Genomic DNA, 23260 nt, shown 5'->3' on the forward strand with positions numbered 1-23260 from the left:
AGAACAGGATCCCCAGAAGGTGGCAAATAATGAGATCAAGGTCTCACACATACGGGTAAATCTTGGAAAAGAAGTAGGACATTGATTCTTCCAAGACAGGAGAGGAATAGGTGAAGAACAGAGTGGGCGAAGTGTTGATTTCCATGTTAAGAATGAGAAAAGTTTATCAACATCATCTAAGTGCCACTTCACTATTTTTAGTCCTTTTACTTAATTTCATGAGAACAATATCATTTACCAAGGAAGGTTTATATCAGATGGAAAAAAAATCCCCACAAGCTAAACTGGTGAATTACTGAGATGGTAAAAGTGAACGTGTCCTAAATATAGTTCCTTCGGTATCTCAGTGACACTGGATGACTCTGGGATTTATTTTGGAGACTGCAGAAGAACCACTCAGTTTGTTCTGCTGTTTGTCTTCATATGTCTCTCACCATTAGACACTTCTACCTGCTATCGAAATGGACATTGACAATGGCTGTATTTTCATTGTGCATTCAGCGAACAAAACTGTCCTAGCTTTGGCTTACTTTGATTGCAACTGAGCATGCCTAAGAATGCCCTGGAAACATTTATTCAAAATTCAAGTTTCCTTGGCCAAGACATAGAAAGTCAACTTCAGTGGCTCTGGGTTGGAGCATAACAACTTTTTTTTTTCTATTTATTTGGACAAACACCGTTTGTATATTTAATAAACATTTATTGAGGACTTACTGTGTGTCAGGTTTTTTTAGGCACTGAGGATGCAACCCTGAACAAGACAGAAGAGATCCCACAGGCAGTTCTGATACAGTGTGAATGAATGCTGATGATGGCAGTCTTCTGAGCTCAGAACACAGGAAGGGAATCTAACTCTAGTGGGTCCAAGAAAGTTTCTCAGATATAGTGAGGTATGAAGGGTGAAGGATTTGAGGTGTGGAGTGAGGGATGCGGTAGCAATGGTGGGAGTGGAAGAGAGGATATTTGAGGCAGAGGGAATGGTACATGTGAAGATGGGTGTGACTGGAATGCAGAGTGTCAGGGAAAGATGAGAAAAAAGATGTTGGTGCAGACCTGGCAAGCTGTGTTAAGGAATTTGCCTTTTTAAATAATTTTTTTAAATTTTTGTTTTTTACTTTTTTAAAAGATTTATTTATTTGAGAGAGAGAGAGCACACACTAGCAGGGGAAGGGGGAGAGGAAGAAAGAGGGAGAAGGAGAGAGAGTGAGCGAGAGAGAGAATCCTTAAGCAGACTCCCTGCTGAGTGCAGAGCTTGAAGCAGGGCTGGATCCCATGACTCTGAGATCATGACCTGAGCTGAAACCAAGAATCAGATGCTTAGCTGACTGAGCCACCCAAGAGCCCCTTTTATTTTTTTATTTTTGATTAATTAATTAATTAATTTATTTTAGAGGGAGAAAGAGAATCTTAAGCAGGCTTCACGCTGGGTGTGGAGCCAGATGCAGGGCTTCATCTCACAACCCTTCACTACCCTGAGGTCATGACCCGAACAGTAATCAAGTCAGATGCTTAACTAAGACACCTAGGTGGCCCAGTGAATTCACCTTCTATCCTAAGAGCAAGATCGTGCCATAAAGAGTATTAACCAACGCCTTGATATGATCCTATTTCATTTTTTAAAATATCCGTTAGACTGAGGTTTGGAGAATGGATTGAGGAACAGGTATCGGGTGGAGTGGGTTAAGAGGATTTAGAGATAGAGACTGTTTAAGGAGGCTATCGCACCAGAAACGGTAGTCCATATCAGGTGGTGGTAGGTGGGGGGATGGAGAGAAGTAGATGGGTTTTAGGAGGTGGATTTGACTAACTCACCGACCTGTGAGTTAATTTCATACCAGAATAGACTGGGAGGGGAAATAATTAAAAAAAAGCAAGAAGAGCATGCCAGCCCTGCCTCACCTCTACAGGAAAAAATCCACAACTGATTCTAATGAGACTCAGTTGAAGGGTATGGCCCTTGTGATTACCTGATCCATCTGTTTGCTTTTTAAAATGATAGTGAAGATGAGGATGCATAATCTAGATTTTATTGTTCTGCTATCTTTGACCTTTGTTGATGTGGAATCTCAAGACATGTGTCTGATTTATCATTTTGTATGAGCTCCCAGCAAAAAGCTTGTCTTCCTAGGGGCGCCTGGGTGGCTCAGTCATTAAGCAGCTGCCTTGGGCTCAGGGCCTGATCCCAGAGTCCTGGGATCGAGCCCCGCATCAGGCTTCCTGCTCCGCTGGGAGCCTGCTTCTTCCTCTCCCACTCCCCCCACTTGTGTTCCCTCTCTCGCTGGCTGTCTCTCTCTCTGTCAAATAAATAAATAAAGTCTTTAAAAGAAACAAACAAAAAAACCAAAGCTTGTCTTCCTAGATTTTATATAGTATGGCAAGGGGCTATGTCCTCATCTTTATACGTTCTTCTCTTTAATCCAAACCCATATGAAAACATGATTTCAAAGAACAGGTTCAGAAGTTGGAGAGGATTGAGTGGTATGGGTCAGTAGAATCTCAAAGTGGAGTGAGGGAAGGAATCATGCAATAAATATTTTCTGGACACCCACTGCATCCTGGTCTTTCTGTTTCAGAATGTCTTTTTGTGTTTCTCCCGGTCTCCCCCTCTGGGACTTTCAGTCCTGCAGCTCTGTTGGCCCTCTCAGCTGATATTGTTCTTCTGGAACTTCCTGTCACTTTTGCTTTTCCTTGGATGGATGCATGTGCTCCACCTCTTTGGCTTCCCTGTTTGTTTGGCTGGAATACATCCTCAGTGATTCCTAAGAGAGAGTTGAAGGAAAGCAAACTAGCTGAGTTTTTGCATTTCTGTGAAACCAGCTTTAGTTTGCATTTACTAGATTAAAAATCATTTTCTAGGTTGAAAATGACTTTCTTTCAAAATGTCAAGACTTCCGGTGCTGCTCAAAAGAAACCTAATGCCACTCTGAGAAATACTCTTTCGTACGAGGCCTGATTTTTTTTTCCTCTCTGAAAGCTTTAGCATCTTCTCTTGTCCTCAGTGTTTTAGAAATTTCCATGTGTGCGCTCACACCCATGTTCACGTGTGTGCATGTGTGCGTCTACCAGAGAGAAGGAAGAAGGGAGGGAGCGAGACAGAGATAGAGACAGATGGAAAGACTGGGGCAGAGAAAAGGAGGGAGTGAAGGAGGGATTGATTGATTAATCTTGCAAAGCACTTAAACTGTCAGTTTGAAGATTTCTATTTCCCTTCAGCTTTGGGCAGCCACCTTGTGCTGTTGATTTCACTGCCCTGTTTTATCTTTCTTCTTGGACTTTCTACTCCTTGGCCTCCTTGGTTTGGGGATCTCCCAAAGTGGTAACTTGTATCTGCTTTTCCTGACCTGTTTTTTCTTACCTCATGCTTTCCTCCTTCATTTTAGACAACCTTTCTGGATAACTTTTCTAACCCTGCTATTGAATTGTTCTGGTATTTTTAATTTCCAAGAATGTTTTCATGGTTTCTGATTGCTACTCTCATAGCATATTGTTCTTTGTTTTATTGTTGTAATATCTTCCCAGATTTCTCTGAGGATACTAATTAGATCTTTCTTAAGAGATAGATTTTGTTGCTTGAATTCTTTCTATCCTTAGGGCCATTTTTTTCTCTTCTGTTAATTTTTGTGGTTTGTTTTATGCTGGAAGGTGTCCGGAAATTCTTTGTGATCATTCATTCACTCTTATGGAGTTGGATGAACTTGAAGTTCATTTGGTCAAACTCTTGAGAAGTGTTTTTCCTCTTTCTCTGGGGCTTGGCAGAGGCGACGGGCAGTTGGGGTCTAAGTACCTGGGTCCTGGACATTGCACAGACCCCCCCGCCCCGAGGCAGCTCCCTCGCTCTCTGCTCTCTGTCCACAGTCTTCCCCCTGGTCCCCCCACCCCGACCCTGTCCCGGGATCTGCATCTAGCAGGTCAGCAGGCTGCTTCCTCCACTGCAGCACTGCTCTCACATCTGCTGCAGGCTGTCCTTCTCCTCCTGGGCTGGCAGCTGTGCTCTGGGTCCCAGAACGGTTGAGATAACTGGTTTAGTAAGTACCTCTTTTCTCTCTCTTTCATGCTAGGTTAAAATATGTAAAGTGCTTAGTAGAAAGAACTCAGTAAATGTTGGCCGTGCTCATTAATTGTACCTCTTAGAATTGAATTACTCTCATCTTAAGGCATCTTTGATTAAAGGGGGTAAACATCCCTGTGCTCTACCACCTCGAGCTGGCAGTCTCCTTAAATCTAGTCAGTGTGGGTGCGCTGCGTCTCTTAGGGTGCCGTTCAGGACTGTGAAACGAATCTGTTTTCGTCAGTATTGTAAAAGCATTATGAGAACTGTGTTTTTAAACAAACTCCATGGAAAAGACATGTTATGTCATCACGTTATAATTTTCTGAGTTTTTTTTCCTTAGCAAATAGAGCAAGGGCTTTAATTTTTCCTCTATTTTGAAATGCTAAAGCCTTTCATCAGGAAACAGATGATTCAACTGCTTTTGCTCATAAAAATATTGTTCCTTTCAATTAGCTTTGAGCCTCTGCTGATTTCCCTGAGAATCTCTAATAGAAACAGGATCCAAGGACATTATCAACCCGCATTTATAATCCAGCAGTTGAGTAGCATTAGATTTAGGATCCGTTAACAAGAATGAACTCTTCTTCATCTGTAAGATGTGCTAGTACAAGGTCACCTGTATTTGACCTCTCTTTCCAAACAGCATCTGTTTATAAGCAGATCTGTCTGGCAACAACAGTACGACATTTATAGTATTTACATCACTTGTCCCTTCTGCTGATTTCCTTCCTGTTTGTAGCGCTCTTTCGTGCCTGTTCCTGACCCTACCCCTTCCCAAGTCCCTTTTCCTATGCAGAGGCTCTGATTCATTTTTACACCCACCAAACGTGTATGTAGGTTAACTCTCCCTAGTGGTTGTTTTAGTCTAATACAACGGAAATACGTCACTGGATGTCTGTGAATCTCTTAAATGCAGTCACTTAAGGTGGCTGAACAACATCTAGACAAATGTAAATGCAGATACTCAGATCCTGGTTATCTTAACACTCCAAAAATTCTTAGTCCCAGTTTTTTAGATTATTTTAAGAAATTAAATACTGAAATTTGAGCTTCACTCAAAGACACACTGCATAACTAGGATAGATCATTTGGTTTTGCAGATTATTTATTGCTGTTTTTACCTTCGACCAATCTCTTCATAGCTTCCAAACACAGGAACCCACCCAGACCAAGCAGCTTGGCGTCCTTGCACTTTCTGCCCTGTGTAACAAATAGAGCCAATGAGTCACCACCAGCAGTTACATTTTTCTTCTCACCATTCCCAGATCACGGACACATCTGTAACGAGGTTAGCAAAAGCCCTTCTTCTGCTTTTGTCCTTTACGTCTGGCTAGACAGGGTTCTTGTGTAAAGTGTAAGATCTGAGCCCCCCCCGCATCTGTCCGCATCCTTAACTCTTCAGGCATCACGTGTTCACCCTGTTTTAATGCGGATTTCTGGGGTTTGCTTTGCTGAGCACAGGCAGTAACCTCATGGGCTGTCCAACCAGTCTGTAGGAGAGCCTTCCTTTGGACTCTTCTGGCCAAAGCTTGCTTATATTTTTTTTGAAGTGAGAAGGATTTTCCTAAAGTTCCTACAAATTGTATTTTCAGGTGTACATGATCTCAGTGGGGTATGGCTTCACTACTATGGGGTTCCCTTCGAGATCTTGCATGTATGTAGGTCTTTTCTTGTTCCTGTAACAAAAAGGACCATTTTCTCCTCACCCTCCCCACGGCCCCCCAACTAACCTTCACCAAGACCTGCTGGGTTTGTAACTTGAATATATCCACTTTACTCCCTTCCTGCTCTCAGAATGTCAAGACTTCTTACTTACTGCCTCCCAGCTGAGCTCCTATATCCAGTTTTGCCCATTTCCTACCCATCCTCCATACAGCGAATCAAACCCATTCTCCTTCCTTTAAAATTCTTTACTGTCTTTCCATTGCTTAGCATTGGTCAGGAGAAGGACCAAGCCCCAAGCACCTTAATGTCAGTCAAGTTGCTCCAGCCTCCCTCTCCACCATCAGACCTGACTCTTCCAACCGCCCAGTCTTGGTGGACTCATGCAGAGCTCAGGACCTCGGCCCCTTTGTGCTCCCACAGCTCAGGGCTCTTGCCTCTGTCGTTCCACTGAGCATATTTCATTGGGATTTTCTGCATATGAGTCTTGTGCCAGTGTTAATGGGGACTAGGCCTTATTTATTTTTATTTTGCGAGAGCTAGCAGGACACGTGGTATATGTTCAGTGGGTGTTTCTTGAGCTCAGCTGAACTGAATGAAGCCAGAGGCTGCACAGCTGTCTCTTTTTCTTCCTTCTCCTACTTCCCCAGTTTTACCCTCTTTGAGGCAATTTTCATTCCCGGGCCCTTCCTGCTGGTGTCAGGTGTCTCTGCTGCTGGCTGATGCTACAAATGCCTTGACATTACTCATCTCTCCTTTGGGTTGCGATGGTCTGATCTAGTCATCCATCTTCTGCCTCATTTCCTATATCTTTTTTCTTGCCTTTTTAGTCTCCTTTCCAGAAGCTAGTTAACTAGCTGGCTACCTCTTTTGCTGTCTGTCTCTGTCTCTCTGTGTTTCTCTTGATAACAACTTAAGTAACAGCTTTATTGCAATATAATCCACATACCATACAATTCACCCATTTAAATTGTAAATTCAGGGTTTTAAGTCTGTTCACAGAGTTGTGCAACCACCACTGCAATCAATTTTAGAATATTTTCATGACTCTAAGGAGAAAGAAACCCTATACTCATAATCAGGTCCTTCTCACTTTTCCTAAACCCCAGCCCCTTGCAACCATTAATCTGCCTTCTGTCTGTAGATCTGCCTATTCTGGACATTTCAAATAATGGAGTCTATAATATGTGGCCTTTTGTTGTCTGGTTTCTTTCACTTGCCCTAATGTTTTCAAGGTTCATCCAGTTTGTAGCTTATGTAAGTGCTTGGGAGTCCTGTACTGGTCTGCTTCAGCTGTCATAATAGAATATCACAGACTGGGGTAATTAAACAGCAGAAATTTATTTTCTCACAGTTTTGGAGGCTGGAAGTCCAAGACCAGGGTGCCAGCAGTATTAGTTTCCAGTGAGGTCTCTCTGCTTGGTTTGCAGACGGCCGCCTTCTCTCTCTGTCCTTGCAGGGTCTTTACTCTCTGCATATGTACAGAGATATCTCTGGTGTCTCTTCCTCTTCGTGTAAGGACACCAGCCCTATTGGATTAGGGCACCATCCCTATGACCTTATTTAACTTTAATTACCTCCTTAAAGGCCCATCTCCAAATACAGTCACACTGAGCATTAGGGCTTCAATGTAGACATTTTGGGGGAACATAATTCAGTTCATAACAATTCCTTTTTATTGCTGAATGATATTTCGTTGTATGGATAGGTCACAACTTATTTGTAAACTCATTAGCTGATGGATATTTGGGTTCTTTTAGCCACTTTGGCTATTATTAATAATGCCACTGTAACATGTGTATACAAATTTTTGTGTAGGTATGTGTCTTTTCTTCTCTTGGGTGCGTACCTAAGAGTAGGATTGCTGAGATATCGTAAGTGACTCCACACTTAACATTTTGAGGGACCTCCAGACTGTTTTCCAAAGCTGTTGTACCATTTTACATTCCCACCGTCAGTGCCTGATTCTGGTTTCTCTACAGCATCTCCTACATTTATTATCTTAAGCTTTTTAAATTGTAACTCTTCTCTTGATGTGGCGTATATCTTGTTGCAGTTTTGATTTACATTTCCCTAATGACTAATGATACTGAGCATGGGATTATGTGCTTGTTGGAAAATTCACATACATATTGGCTATTTATGTATCTTCTTTGACGAATTGTCTACTTAGACCCTTTGCCCATTTTTAAATAGGGTTGAGTTTCAGGAGTTCTTTGTATATTTTCAATACAAGTCCCTTCCTGTATATACAATTTGCAAAAATTTTCCCCATTCTGTGGGTGTCTTTTGACTTTCCTGATTGAATCCTTTGAATTAAAAAAGTGTTCAACCTTGATAATGTCCAGTTTCTCTATTTTTCCTTTTGTTGTTTATTCCTTTGCTATTATATCTAAGAAAGCTCTGCCTAACTCAAGTTCATGAAGATTTATGTCTGTGTTTCCTTCTGAGAGTTTTATAGTTTGTCCCTTAAGTTTAGATCAGTCATCCATTTAGAGTTCAGTTTTGTGTATGGTGGGAGGTGAGGGTCCAGGTACATCCCTTTGTATGTGGCTCATAAGTTTTCCCAGCACTGGAACTTTTCTTTTCAGTGTTAATGATTTGGTTTTGCTGAGATGATGAGATCATCATCAGAGTAGAGAATTTACCCTGCCTTCTGGCTGGCAGCTGATTCCATATCATTCTTATTGGCATATCTCCCTTATTTTCATCATTCTTCACACTCTGGGATTCCACTTACATCCCAATTCACAGCTGTGCTATGAATGTTGAAGTTACTACTTAAGCCTGGGAGCTATAAATCTAGGGCGATCAGCCATCCTGGTCTGCTGGTGGTGCTCAGGGGTTTCCCAAGATGTGGGACTTCTACAGCTAAAACTGGGACCATTCCTATGTAAAGCTGAGGCATCACTGAGCTGGTAGAGAGAATGCCCCATTGAATTGAGCCTTGTCCTCAAATCCAGAGACTCAGATGTCAGCTAATCTGTTGGAGGCTAGAGGACCTGTTTCCAAGGTGGCTCACTCACACAGCTGGAAAGTTGGTGTGAGCTGCTAGCAGGAGGCCTCTGTTCCCTCCATGTGGGTCTCTACATAAGGCTGCTTGAGGGTTACGACATGCTGGTCAGCTTCCCCCGCCCAGGCGAGCAGCCCAAGAGAGCTACAGTAACTTTCACAGTATAGTCCAAGAGATTTCACACCCTCAGTGTTCTCCGAGGTACACAAGTCAGTAGGAGGGGACTCACTGTGGAAGGGGACTATGAAAGGGAGGTTCAGTAAGAGACGAAGATCATTGCAGGGGAGGGCCGCCTTGAGAGGCTCAGAGAGTTTGAGTCTGGCCTGAGATTATACACTTGATGGGCAATTGTATCAAACCCAGATCCTGAGTACAATTCTGAAATATGTCATTTCCCTTGTTCCCTTTGTTTAATGGTGTCCTTCTTCTCTCCTGCGAGAAAGTTGCAGCCTTCATACTAAAGAGTTTTGTTTACAGTTTCCCTGTGTGAAGGAAACTTGGTAAAAGCTGCTGTTGTGCATGATCCCGAGCAAGGGGAGAGAGGAGTTATTTCTCAGACGTCTGAACAAAGCAAACCACCTCTCTACAGAAGAACTGTGAAAGAAGAACCTGTTTTTCAGAGCAACTAGGAAGATCTAGTAAAGTCTAAAAAAATAGTTTGGTTCAAATAATACCTTGTCCTGGGTATATAAACATGCCAGAAAACCCCCACCTCTCCCACATAAAAATTGTAAGGAAGAAGTGGGTCTTAAAGAAAAACTCTGAATCATTCTACCTGATTCTACCTTCATTTAGTTCTTTTATTCCTATAGTGCTAGGTCCCACCTCTCTTCTAGCCTTGCTCCCCTTTCTCTCAGGCTGTGGTGATTTGTGAACGGGGGCCTCTGTTTCGCTAGGTTATAAGCCCCACTTGGGGAGCACTCCTTCTCTGTTTCTGAATTTCCCAGAGCACCTCGTGAAGTGCTTGCTTATGGTAAGTGTGTGTGAATGCATATTGAATTGGATTAATATGCATTTACTTTTTTAAAGTCTGTTTTATTGACTGGGATATCAAGAATGTTGGACAATGATGGATGGACCTTTATCAATATAATATTGAACTTTAAAGCACGATAATCTGGTTCTAGCTGATTAAGATATTGCTAGCAGAGATATTTATTTAAACACATACTCAAAGGAGAATCAATACACAAAGGAAAAAGGTAAGAACAAATCTAGTTCTTCAGTTTTCATTGAAATGTGAAGATTTGCATTCTTCAAAAGATTTGTCTTTCAAAAGGAAACAGTATTACTTTGAAAGAATAGCACAACATTTAAACATTCTGTAGCAGCAGAATCTCTTTTGTTGTTCAAACAGGAATTTTTATCTTTTTTCTTGACAAAATGTTGCAAGAATACAAAGCCTTGATAAACCTAAGTGAAAATACCTCAGCTTCTATGCATGGGATTTGAATATTCGATCCTAGAAGGGAATTTTAGATGTTTATTAATTTTGAAGTTATTTTATTTCTCAATTACCATTATATCTTTGATCTGCTCTACCAAATATGTCATTCACTTGCCTGTTTTTCTAGGGAGAACTCAAAATGATAGACCAAATTCTGTATCTGATATAGGCCCTTTGACAGTGAAGATACTGATAGAGATTGAAACAATAGCCATTGCTTTACCTTAGTGTAAGCCTATGACTGAACCAAAGACAAGTGTTCTCCATTCTTTTTTCAAAACTTCTGTTTTGATATAACAGCTTTACTGAGATATACTCATATGCTACATAGAGTTCACCCTTTTAAAGGGATACAATTCAATGGTTTTTGGTATATCCAGAGAAATGTGGAACCCTGTACCCATTATCAGACACTCCTCATTCTCCCAAACCCCAGCCCCTGAACCACTAATCTTTCTCTCTGTAGATCTGCCTATTCTGGACATTTCATATAATAAAATCATACAATATGTGCCTTTTGTATCTGGCTGATTTCACTTGCATTAATATTTTCATTATCTGTATCAGTACTTAATTCCTTTTATTTTTTTATTATAATAATATTTTTTATTATATTATGTTAGTCACCGTACAGTACATCCCTGGTTTCTGATGTAAAGTTCGATGATTCATTAGTTGCATATAACACCCAGTGTACCATGCAATACGTGCCCTCCTTACTACCCATCACCAGCCTATCCCATTCCCCAACCCCCTCCCCTCTGAAGCCCTTGGTTTGTTTCCCAGAGTCCATAGTCTCTCGTGGTTCATTCCCCGTTCTGTTTACCCCCCTTTCTTCTTCCCTTTCTTCTCCTACCGATCTTCCTACTTATGTTCTGTAAATGAGTGAAACCATATGATAATTGTCTTTCTCTGCTTGATTTATTTCACTTAGCATTATCTCCTCCAGTCCTGTCCATGTTGCAGCAAATGTTGAGAAATCGTTCTTTTTGATAGCTGAGTAATATTCCATTATATATATGGACTGCATCTTCTTAATCCAGTCATCTGTTGAAGGGCATCTCAGCCCTTTTAATGGCAAAAAAATATTCTAGTGTATTGGCATTGACATTCCACATTTTGGTTATCCATTCATTTGTTGATGTACATTTTCATTTTTCTACCTTTTGTTTGTTTTGCACAATGCCACTATGAAATATTTACATGCAAGTTTTTGCGGGGCCTATTGTTTTCATTTCTCTGAGGGACATACCTAGAAGTAGAATTGTTCTATCTTATGCTACCTGTATGTTTAACTTTTTGAGGAACTGCTCGATTGTTTTCCAAAGTGGCTGCACCATTTTACATTCCTGCCATCCACGTATGAGGTCCCACTCTCTCCATATTCTTGCCAACACTTGCTAATGTCTGTCTTTTTAAATTATAGTTATTCTAGTGAGTATGAGGTGGTTTCTCATTCTGGCTTTGATTTGCATTTTCCTGATGGCTGAGGATGTTATGCATCTTGCCATAGGCTTAGTGGCACTGCATATTTTTTTTTGGAGTACTGTCTACTCAAATGATTGGCTCATTTTAAAATTTGGTTATTTTTCTTTTTGTTTTTTTTTTAATAATATTTTTTATTATATTATGTTAGTCACCATCGAGTACATCTCTAGTTTTTGATGTAAAATTCCATGATTCATTACTTTATTTTTCTTTTCATGGTTGAGTTATATGGTTATTCATGTATTTTGGATACTAGAAAGCCGTCAGATATATCTTTTGCAAATCTCCCATTCTTAGGATGTTCTCCCCCCACCACTTTCTTGATAGTGTCTTTTGAATATAAAAGCTTGCACATTTTTTCTCAGTTTTACTGAGAATTGACATATATCACTGTATAACTTTGATGCATACAGCATGATAGTGTTATTTACATATATTGTGAAATGGTTGCCAAAGGGGGTTCAGCTAACATCCATCTTCTCATGTAGACACAATAAAAAGGAAAGAAAGAAGGATAAAGGCAAATATTACCTCCTTGTGATGAGAACGGTTAGGATCTACTTTCTTGACAGCTTGTGTTAGCTGTGTTAGCTGTAGTCCTTATGATGTACATTACATCCCCTTAGTACTTATTAATCGTGTAACTGGAAGTGTGTACCTTTTGACCATCTTTCTCTAGTTCCCCCTCTGCCAGCCTCCTGCTTCCGGTAGCCACAAGTCTGAGGTCTCTTTCTGAGTTCATTTTGGGGTTTTTTTTTTGTTTTTTTCTTTTAAGATTCCCTGTGTAAGTGAGATCGTATAGTATTTGTCTTTGACTTATCTTACTTAGCATAATGCCTTCAAATTCCATCCACGTTGTTGCAAATTTTTCATTTTTTAATGGCTGGATAATATTCCAATTTGTGTGTGCCTCTATAAAATAACCTCTTTATCCATTCATCTATTGATAGATACTTAGGTGGTTTCCATGTCGTGGCTGTTGTAAATTATGCTGCTATGAACGTGGGGGTGCAGATATCTTTTTTATGTTCTTTGCCTTTGGGTATATTCCCAGAAGTGGAATTGCTGGATCATTTTAATATTTTGAGAGTTCTCCATACTGTTTGCTGTAGTTGCTGTACCAATTTCCAAACCCAGGAACATGAACAAGTGTTTCTTTTTCTACTTCCACACCAGTATTTGTCTCTTATCTTTTTTTTTTTTAAGATTTTATTTATTTGACAGAGAGAGAGAGAGAGCACAAGCAGGGGGAACGGCAGAGGGAGAGGGAGAAGCAGGCTCCCCGCTGAGCAGGGAGCTCGATGCGGGCTTGATCCCAGGACCCCGGGATCATGACCTGAGCCGAAGGCAGACACTTAGCCGACTGAGCCACCCAGGCGCCCTGTCTCTTATCTTTTTGATAATGGCCATTCTGACAGGCATGAGATGTTGTCTCATGGTGATTTAAATTTTGAAAGCTTTTACTTTGGTTGAAATTCAGTTTATTTTTTTCTTTTGTTGCTTATGCTTTTTGTGTCACATATAAGAAATTATTGCCTAATTTGAGGTCATGAGAATGTATAACTATGTTTTCTTCTAAGAGCTCTATAATTTTAGCATCTATATTGAAGTCTCTAATCCATTTTTGAGATTTTTTTTTTGATATGACAGGATGTAGTGGTCTAACATCCTTCTTACACGTATGTATACCCAGTTGTCCCAGCACCATTTGTTAACAAACCATTTCTTTCCCCTATTGAATGGACTTGGCAGCCTTGTTGAAATTCAATTGACCATAAATGTTGGATTATGTCTGGAAATTCAATTCTTTTATATTAAGCTGTGGCTATCCTTATGATAGCGCCACACAGCCTTGATTACTCTAGCTTTTGCACTGAGTTTTGAAAATTAGATGTATGAGCCCTCTATGTGTTTATTTTTCAAGATTATTTGAACTATTCTGTGTTTTTTTGAATTTTAGGATCAGCTCGTCAGTTTCTGCCAAGAAGCCAGCTAGAATTTTGATAGGGATTGCATTGATCTGTAGATCTATTTGGGGAGTAGTACCATTTTAACAACAGTGAGTTGTTCCATGAACATAGAATGTTTTCCACTTCCTTGTGTATTCTCTAATTTATTTTAATAATGTTTTCCAGTTTCTAGAGAATAAGTTTTACACTTTGTTTGTTAAGTTTATTCCTGGCATAGCCACCTTGAAAATATAGATGAACCCCAAATTTGTTCAGATTCCTGTTTAGTATTAGGAAAATATTCAGATAATTTGGATTTATAATAAAGCAAAATGAAATATTACAGAGTAGCCTTTTCATGAAATAGCTTTATAGTCTAGAAGCAGTGCATTTCATACTTTCAAGCACTCTGGTATGAGTAAAATTCATACAAAGCAAAACCCGAAAAACCTGTACCTTGGTTCTCACACACAGTTGACCCTTGAACAATGTGGGGGTTAGGAGTGCCAATCCCTGTGTGCGGTCAGAAATCTGTGTGTAACTTTTGTCTCCCCAAATACTTTACTACTGATAGCTTTAACCTGAAGACTTACTGCTGACCAGAAGCCAACATACAGTTGATTAACACATATTTTATGTTATATGTATTATGTACTGTAATCTTAGAATAAGCTAGAGAAAAGGAAATGTTATTAGGAAAATCATAAAGAAAAGAAAATACTCTTACAATACTGTATTTATTGGAAAAAAAGAAAACAGGTATAAGTGGACCCATACAGTTCAAACCTCTGTTGTTTAAAGGTCAACTGTAATTGGAACCTTAACAGTGAGGTGATTGCGTAGCTTCCTTAGACAATGAGATGGAAAACCCTCATTTGCTTCTTTTTCCTAGTGGAGATTGATACTGCCACAAACATACCTCAAGAGGGTGTAAAAAGCTTTGTTACCTATGTGTTTCATGTTTCTGGGGAGAGCAGAGCAGGTCTTCCAAGGAGGTCCGAATGGCTTGAATGAGAGCCAGGAAAGGAGATTCATTTGGAGTTTTTTTGTGGTTAGGGAGTGGGGCACAGTGGGTGTTCCGTACTCATACAGGTGTTTGAGTGGTTTGATTTTCCCACAGGTGCCAAGAGGGGAACACCACACTTGCTTATAAGCTTTTTCAGATGCGAGGAGCCGGAGAGCCCTGATATTTGATGACTAAAATGTACTATATTTAATTGAATTTGAACTTGTTTAGTAAGCCATTATAGTGCTCTATGAAGCTTGCAGCCTAAGGTCATTAAGGAAGGTAAAATCTCCATTGAATGTCTTGTTCAAGAGCCCAGTGTTATGTATTCTGAGAAGCAAAATGATTGCTTTGTTCACTATCAGTAATGTTTAGAACTCCAAAAGTGGATAAGGACTATCATGGTAAGAGCTTGTATTGTGGCTGTAGGGAGTGTAGAAACATGTGTGACCTTAATTTTATTGTTTGGGTCTCTGTGGCACAAAAAGATTCTCAGACTTTTTATTTATTTTTTTAACCTTAAAGAGCACAACCCAGAATAAGGAATTGTTACTGCCACTGGCCGGACCAGACAGCCAGGCCAATGGCAATGGCCCAAGAGCGTAAAAACGTGCAGATGGGACTGACTTGGACCAGAGCATCCGGTATTAGATGACGATTTGAAGTTTGTCTAATTGTGGGACGCTTGGGTTGCATCCTTTTCAGGAACATCGCAGTTACGGGTTGAAAAGCAGGGGCTCCCAACACGCTCTGTCATGTGCGACGGTTATGGTTCCACCTGTGAAGTGCACAGATTCCCACTGCTGTTCATCAGTTGATCCTAAAGGGCTCCACAAGTAGCCAGTGTGTCAGGGAGAAGAGGGATGTCCTCTAGTACTGTGACATCAGAGAAGGGACTGAGGACAGGGAGGCCACCCCTCTCTGCAGGTGGGCTATGCCATAGGGCCGAGGTTTGGTTCCATCCTGTAGCAAGAAGTCCAGGATACCTATGCTGAGTTTGTGGAATGCTACTTTCATAACCAGCCTAAAGCATACTGGGGGCCTTGGTATGGAGGGTCACAGGTTCAGGGCAGAAAAGAGCTTTACTTTTCAGGGGAGATCAGTATGTGCCAAGTCATTGCCACTCTAATATTGTATATTGCAGGCCAGGGAGGTCAATTTCTGAGACCAGAAATCCATGAGCAACTTAAAATCATCATTGGTGGCCTAGAAACTCCAGAAGGCCTGAGAAAGGTTGCTAAAGCCTCCACAGTTAAGAGCGTCTCTGAGGGCGCTAATGGAAGTATGCATTGATTGCAAGTTGGGACAGATTCTAGAGTCTTTTGTTGGAGGGGATCCCATGAAAGGTGAGCCACTTTGCAAGTAACAGCATAAATGGGCTTAAGTAAAATCTGCAAAGGAAGAATACTTTGCCTCCCAAACCCAAAGGAGTTAAAAGACCCCGGGCTTCTTTTAATATTTTGGATGTTGAGAGAATCGCTAGCGGTTTCTTGACAGTATCAGGGATGGAGTACCCCACAGTTTATCAAATAATTTGTAGGAATTTAATTAAGGTGGCAGGGCCTTGCACATAGTGCTAGGCAGTGGCCCATCCCCTTTTTATGAGTGTCTTTGTATTTATATGTCCTGAATGAGAGCGTGTGATATAAACGTCCTCAGAGGAAGATGTCGTCATTGTAACGTCAGACCTGTGCTCCTGGAGAAAGGTGGATCCAGGTAAGATCTAGCCTACAACGACTGTGTGCGATGGCAAGGCTGTGGACGTACTCCAGGGGCAGCTGCTCTGTAAAGGTGTGTTGCATCCCTTCAGAAGTGAAGGAAAACTGTGACTGAAGGACTAAGAATGGACGGGCGTGGCTTGTTAAATAAGCAGCAGGGGTCTCTTATAATGGGTTTCAGTTGTTTCCGGCCATGCTTTAATTTACAGTGCGCCCTATTAACTGCTTTCACTGGCATTACGGTCTATAGGGTCCCATTTTGTCAAGCCAAGTTTTTTATGTGTCAAAACTTGAATTTTCTCTAAATTTATTAATCACAGGGTGTCTGTGCCTACTATGGTATATTTTAGGGTAATGGATGCTCTGACTCTGGGAAATTGAGGCAAGACAATAATTCTCATGGTTAAGATGAAGCATATCTATATTTCCTTTATTTCTCATGCAGTGACTCCCTTAAGATTATAGAATATTACAAGGGATATATTATCTAAATTTAATGAGATCCCCAGGCATAGCTATAGTTTGAGCCCCAGTATTGATTAAAGTCATAAAGTTTTGCCAATTAGTACATTTAAGGAGATGTTAAGATTAATTCAGAATCTATGTTATAGAGGTACCAAAGCCAGTGCCCTTTTATATTTTGGTGTATACATTCTTTTAGTAAATTTTTGATTTCCAATTGGGTCGAACTGTAGACCTCTGTTTCAGTTTTTTGTTTATTCTGCCAAATCCGGGCTTCTTCCCTTCTCCTTCCTCCACCCCCGTATTCCTTTTTTTCCCTTGTTGTTTTTACTGAGCATTCTCTCTACTCCCCTTATGTGTGTAGATTTCCACCGGAGAGCTTCCCATCGGTATCATCAGGGTTGGAGGCCTCTCCCATGACAGTATTACTTTAAAGAACTTAAGGACCCCAGGCTTAAGGAAGACTTGCATTAACCCCTTTTGCTGTGCTACAGAGATGCCATGGGTGTTTTTCTCTCTAACCCTGAGGATCAGGATTTTTGTGGGGACAGAGGCATAGGCAGCAGCAGCAACAGAGGTATTTAAGGGGCCTGTGGAGTCATTTGCTTTTAGGACTGCAGACCTCAGCACTTCACATACTGCTTTTTCTCTTTTTTTGTATGTGTTTTTTCCTCTGATGACTGCTTCTTCATGACTGATCACCCAGTGGACCTGTATGCAGCAAAAGGTAGTCTTTCCCCTGAGCCTGTTACCAGTTACAGCTGCATTCTAAGACATGCAGATAGGTGCAGGCTAAGATACAAGACCCAAAGCCACACTAAAGACCCCACCCCAGTTGCATTCCCGTCTCCAGCGTGGGTCAGGCTAATCTATGACAGAGGCTCCATAGGACTCATGAATGCAAAGCAGAGCAGCACAGCTCAAAGCATGAGCTGGCCACCAAGCAGCAGCTCCATGTGCGTGCTTTCTTGCTTTCCTGTTTTTCGTTTTTTTTTAAGATTTATTTATTTATTTTAGAGAGAGAGAGAGCACACGAGCAGGAGGGGCAGAGGGAGAGGGAAAGAGAAATTCAAGCAGATTCTTGAGTCCAGAACACAGCCCAGAACCCAACATGGAACTCCATCTCATGACCCTGAGATCACGACCTGAGCCAATATCAGGAGTCGGATGCTTAACCAGTTGCGTCACCCAGGCGCCCCAGTGTGTGTTTTCTATTAGGTAGCAGAGTCAGCTAGCAAGCAAAACATGAAAATAGGCTCTCGGTGGTGGAGGTCCCTGTCTCAGCATCCTGGTCATACCACCTGTTGTTGTGGTCACCTGAAGAGATAGGGTGGCCCTCCACCCAAAGTTTGGTTTGGATGTCAGTACCAATGATACCATACACAAAGCAGTTTATGAGGGAGTTTATTACTCACATGACTGAGGTGTCTGGGGAGAGCAGAGCCGGCCTCTCAAACAGGTCTGAAATGACTTGAGAGAGCAAGGGAAGGACACTGACTCAACTTACTTTATTGTTGTCGGGGGTGGGGGGGTGGGGGTTGGAATTCCTGCAGACCTGAGAAGGGGCTTATGTAGTTTGACTTGCCTGCCAGCACCAAAGGAGGCAGTACTGGGCTTTCTTATCAGTTTTCCCAGATATGGGGCATAACAGGGGTGGGCAGTATAAAAAGGGGTGTGGGGTTTGAAACCCAATAGCTGTTAGTAGTCAAACATAAACACAAAAAGGGGGTCCAACCCCTTACTACAGTTCCTAAATATTTTATTTTGTTGATGCTACTGTAAATGAAATTTTTTAAATTTCATTTTTGGATTAGTTATTGCAAATATATAGAAATACAATTGATTTTTGTATATTGAACTCATTTATTGTAAGTTTTTAGTAGATTTCATAGGGTTTTCTATATACAAGATTGTGTGATCTACAGATAAAGTTTTGCTTCTTGTTTCCAATCTGTGTGCCTTTTAGTTTTCTTACCCAATTGTCCTGACTAGAACCTTCCATAAAATATTGAGTAGAAGTGATGAGAGCAGACGTCCTTGCCTTGTTCTTGATCTATGGGGGAAACATTCAGTCTTTTTCCAGTGAGTATGATGTTAGCTTTGGATTTTTTTTCCCAATCCCCTTATCAAGTCGAGGACGTTTTTGTATTATTCCTAGTTTGTTAAGCGTTTTATCATGAAATGCTCTTGGAAGTTGTCAGGTGATTTTTCTGCATCTATTGAGATGGTCATGTGGTTTTTCTTTGTTCTATTCATATGGCGTAGTACATTGATTTCCATGTTAAACCAATCTTTCATTCCAGGGGTAAATTTCACTTGGTTATGGTATGTAATACTTTTTATATGTGGCTGATTTCAGTTTGCTATGTGTTGATGAGAATTTTGCATCTGTAAGAGTTTTCTTTTTTTCATGATATTTTTTGTCTGGTTTGGTTATCAAGTAACACTAGCCTCATAGAATGAGTTTGAAAGTGTTTCTCTCCCCCCCCTCCCCCCCCCGGCAACTCCCCAACCCTTCCTGGAATAGTTGGTGAAGAACTGGTATAAATTCTTTAAACGCTTGTTAGAGTTCTCTATTGACGATATTTGGGTCTGGGCTTTTCTTTGTAGGAAGGTTTTGGATTACCAATTCAATTTCTTTGTTTTAAGTATATTCAGATTTTCTGTTTCTTTCTTGTTTTTCCTTTGTGTTTTTCAGGAACATGTTCATTTCACTAGGTTGTTCGTAATACTCCCTTACGATTCTTTTTAGTTTTGTAGGATTAGTAGTGATGCCCTCTCTTTCATTCCTCATTTAACAAATTGAGTCTTCTTTCCTTTTTTCTTGTAACTAAAGGTTTGTCAACTTTGTTGCTCTTTCTAAAAACCAAATTTGACTTTGTTGACTTTCTCTTTTACTTCTCCATTTTGTATATATCTATTACCATTCTAGTATTTATTATTTCCTTCCTTCTACTTATGTTTAGTTTGTTGTTCTTTCTTCAGTATCTTTAGATGGAAGATTACTTTATTAATGTGACATCTTTCTTCTTTTTTAAGAAGAGTGCCTCAGTGATTTTTGTTCTTATGGGCTATCTCTACCTTTGGGCAAATCTCTTAGTTATGACTCTGCTGGGGGGGTGTGGCAGGGACAGTGGTCTGCTCCTTTAGGAGTGGCAATCCTGATTTACAGGTGGCTGCTAGGCAGGGGAGTAGCGTCTGTTCTTCTCCCTTTACCTCTCCTGATATTGAACTTCTAGCCTACAAGTTAGCCAGGGAAACAGTGATTAGGGCCCCAGTATTTTTGGTCTGCTGTGCCTGGGGTAGTGCCTTGGTCCCCTTGCTTGGGGCTGGGCAAAGGAAGGGTCCCCTGACCTCTTGGCCTCTTGCTTGCATGTAATTTAGTCTCTACAACGTGGACCTGGGGGGAGGGCATAGGGATGGGAAATGGTGGTGGCCTGCCTCTCCCAGTGGGATATGGTAGTTCTGGACCAGCGGGAGAGGAATCCTGTTGCCTTGGTCCCAGCCACCCTGAGTAGAGCTTTCATCATGCTGAGATGGACAGGGCTGCACAGGAGGAAAGGAGTGGGTCAGGCTCAAGTGCCATCCAATCTGACTGTTCTTACTGTGATATAGTAGATTTTCATATATAAAGATTTCTTTATTTGCTGTATGTTCTTAGAACAATTTCTAGAAACTTTAAATGATTGTTGTTTTTTAAAAATAATTTTTACTAATTATGGTTGTTTCACTGGAGAAGGTGTCCATGAAGCTCCTTGTGCCACCATCATGGACGATGTCTCTCTTATGTGCCTGTTCAGTTTTGTTTAACATCGTTATTTGTTTATTGAGGACTTATTGTGTCTTTGATATGTTATTTCCATCAAAGTCTGTATTCTTGAATAGTCCAAGGACACTACGTACTTTAAAAAATATATTCTTCTGACATGCTGCACTTGAGAAATAGTAAAGGGTGCACATTTTTATAAATAATTTCCTTTTATGAGAAACTAAGATTAAATTAAGGCACATTCAGTCAGAGCGGCTGAATGTAATGCTGAAGAGCACCTTTCCCAGGCTGATATGGCACGTTCTGTTGATGTTTTCACCCCATAGTATGCTCCGTGGACTACCTGAATGAGAATCACGGAGGTGCTTATTTAGAAAGCAGAGTTTAGAACCCCGTTACAGCCCAGTTCTCATGCAGGAGAAACCAGTGGAGGTATTCAACTCACACAGTAGGCTCTGTTAATGTTGTGCAAGCTTGGCTGCTGCAGAATTCAGCTAACCCTGATTGAATAATTTGTCAAAACCACTGTGCTAGGCACTGATGGTTTCCAAAGAATGAGACCTGTTCTTCCAAACCCTGAAGGTATGTGAACTGTTTGTGAGATGTATCTGGTAGAAGGGGAGACCACTGGATAGTAACTTGATGTATGGATTACGTTAAATTTAGAAAAGTTATGTATACAGAGAGTTGGGGTAAGACATACTCCTACAAGTAGCCTACACACACGCGCACACACATACTCTCACAATATGTACCTTTATTAAAAGGGAAAGATGGACTAAGGGAAAGTGAAAGCCCAGAACTCACTTAGAGACCTATGTCATGTCTATTTGGGATCCTGTGTTGTTGAGTTCCTTCTCTGCATGTTCACGCTACCTTTCTACTGAAGACATGAACAATCATTAAATATAGGTAAGGATAGAATACGATAAATTCCTCTTTGAACATTTTCAGTGCCTTTATTGTCTTATGTAATGATTTAATAAACTTAGTTTTCATTTTTTAAGGTATTTGTTTGTTTGTTTTAGAGAGAGAGTGCATGCGTGCAAGTGCCTGAGCAGGGGGAGGGGTAGAGGGAGAGGGAAATAATCTTAAGCAGATTCCACTTTGAGGATGGAGCCTTATGCAGAGCTTGATCCCATGGCCTGATCATGACCTGAGCCAAAATCAAGAGTTGGACGGTCAACTGACTGAGCCACCTAGGAGTGTCTAGTTTTCATTCTTAAATGAATATTAAATGTTTATTACATGCTAAGGTGTTCTGTTAGGAATTCTGACCTTTTCTTCATTCTGAAATATGGGTTTGTTTTCTAGAAAAAAACATTTATTCATATTCTTCTCATTTGATTTTGTGTAATCTTAAATCACTTATCGATTAACTGGGTTGGGAAAGAGGTTATACTCTTTCTGTCTACAACTGAAATTAGTATCAAAACATGATGGGTTTAATGTATACTTATTATTGAAATTATATCTGATTTTTAGCAACTGTTTTACTCTTTTACAGACATTATGCAAAATTGTGTTGGTGTAAATTTATTGTGAAAATTTTTCTGATCTATGGGGACACTCATTTTTCTGGGGATATCATCTCAGAGTATGCAAAATGATAGAACAGCAATTGAAGGCATTGACCTGACATTTAATTGCTGATACAGAAGGGCCATTACTACTTATTAAACAGTGATTATTTCTCATGATATTTGAACATTTTTTCCCAAGCAGAAGGACAGAACTGAATTGGGAATACTGCAGCCCCAGATGCCTGTTCTCTCTTCCCCCTGCACTCACCTGATTCCTACTCCTCCTAGTCCTGACCCAGAAATCAGGAAACCATAGTTGTGCATATTCTGCTTTCATCTGATGTACAATTGGCCACAGCCTCACTCGTAGGGGAGCTCCTAGTAGAGGAAGAGGCACCATTGGACCAGATTGGCATCTTTTGTTTCTCCAAAGATTTCCATACTTAGATTTATTTCTAGTGTAGATTCTCCATTGATTTTTAGACATCGGTTTCTTTAAATAAATGTTTATTAGTCTACAACCTGGTTAATCTTTCAGTAGATAATAAAGAGTGAAGGAACTTTGCTGAAGGATCTGTATATAAGCACTCACAGTAAATATGGCAGGTGAAAGTTGATAAATGGCTTGACTAGGAATTATACAGAATGTTAGGACGTTTGGCCCTTTCTCCTTTTAAGGAATATTAAAGAGCATTTGTGTGTGATAACATCCTGATTCTATCTGGTATTGAAAGACTTATAGTGTGGAGGTGATCACTGCAGTGGCATGAACAGCGCCTGGTTCACAATATCATCATGCTGAGATGGTAGGTTTATAGCATGATGTTTTATTATTTCAAAATTAGCTGGCTTTGCATATATCTGGAAACTAATTTTGAAGTTTAGTTTATATTTTGAATTTTAGTTTAACATAAAACCAGATCATGGAGAAAGGAGAAAAAAAACCCTAGTGTTAATTGGAGCATCTATAAAGTTCTGTTACAAGCAATAATATTTATATTAAACCTTTGAGGCCAGTTTTATCACCCCCAGTCCTTCCATGGGAGGAAACTGTGGTTCTAAAGTGTTGGGTCAAGTGCCTGAGGTTACACAGCTAGTAAATGACAGAGACTGGATTTCAACCTGGCCAGCTCCACAGTTTGTGCTCACCTCATTCCTACCACCAACAGAAT

The 23260-nt window shown here is 40.5% G+C and overlaps 1 protein-coding gene across 1 annotated transcript in view; it reads left to right on the forward strand.

Moving 5' to 3' along the window:
- The window catches only part of MTUS2 (microtubule associated scaffold protein 2), a 640692-nt gene that overhangs the window by 304978 nt on the left and 312454 nt on the right, over positions 1 to 23260 (forward strand). The gene's annotated exons all lie outside the window — the stretch shown is intronic.

The sequence above is a fragment of the Ailuropoda melanoleuca genome, chromosome 7, assembly GCF_002007445.2.
Source record: "Ailuropoda melanoleuca isolate Jingjing chromosome 7, ASM200744v2, whole genome shotgun sequence".
Taxonomy (NCBI): domain Eukaryota; kingdom Metazoa; phylum Chordata; class Mammalia; order Carnivora; family Ursidae; genus Ailuropoda; species Ailuropoda melanoleuca.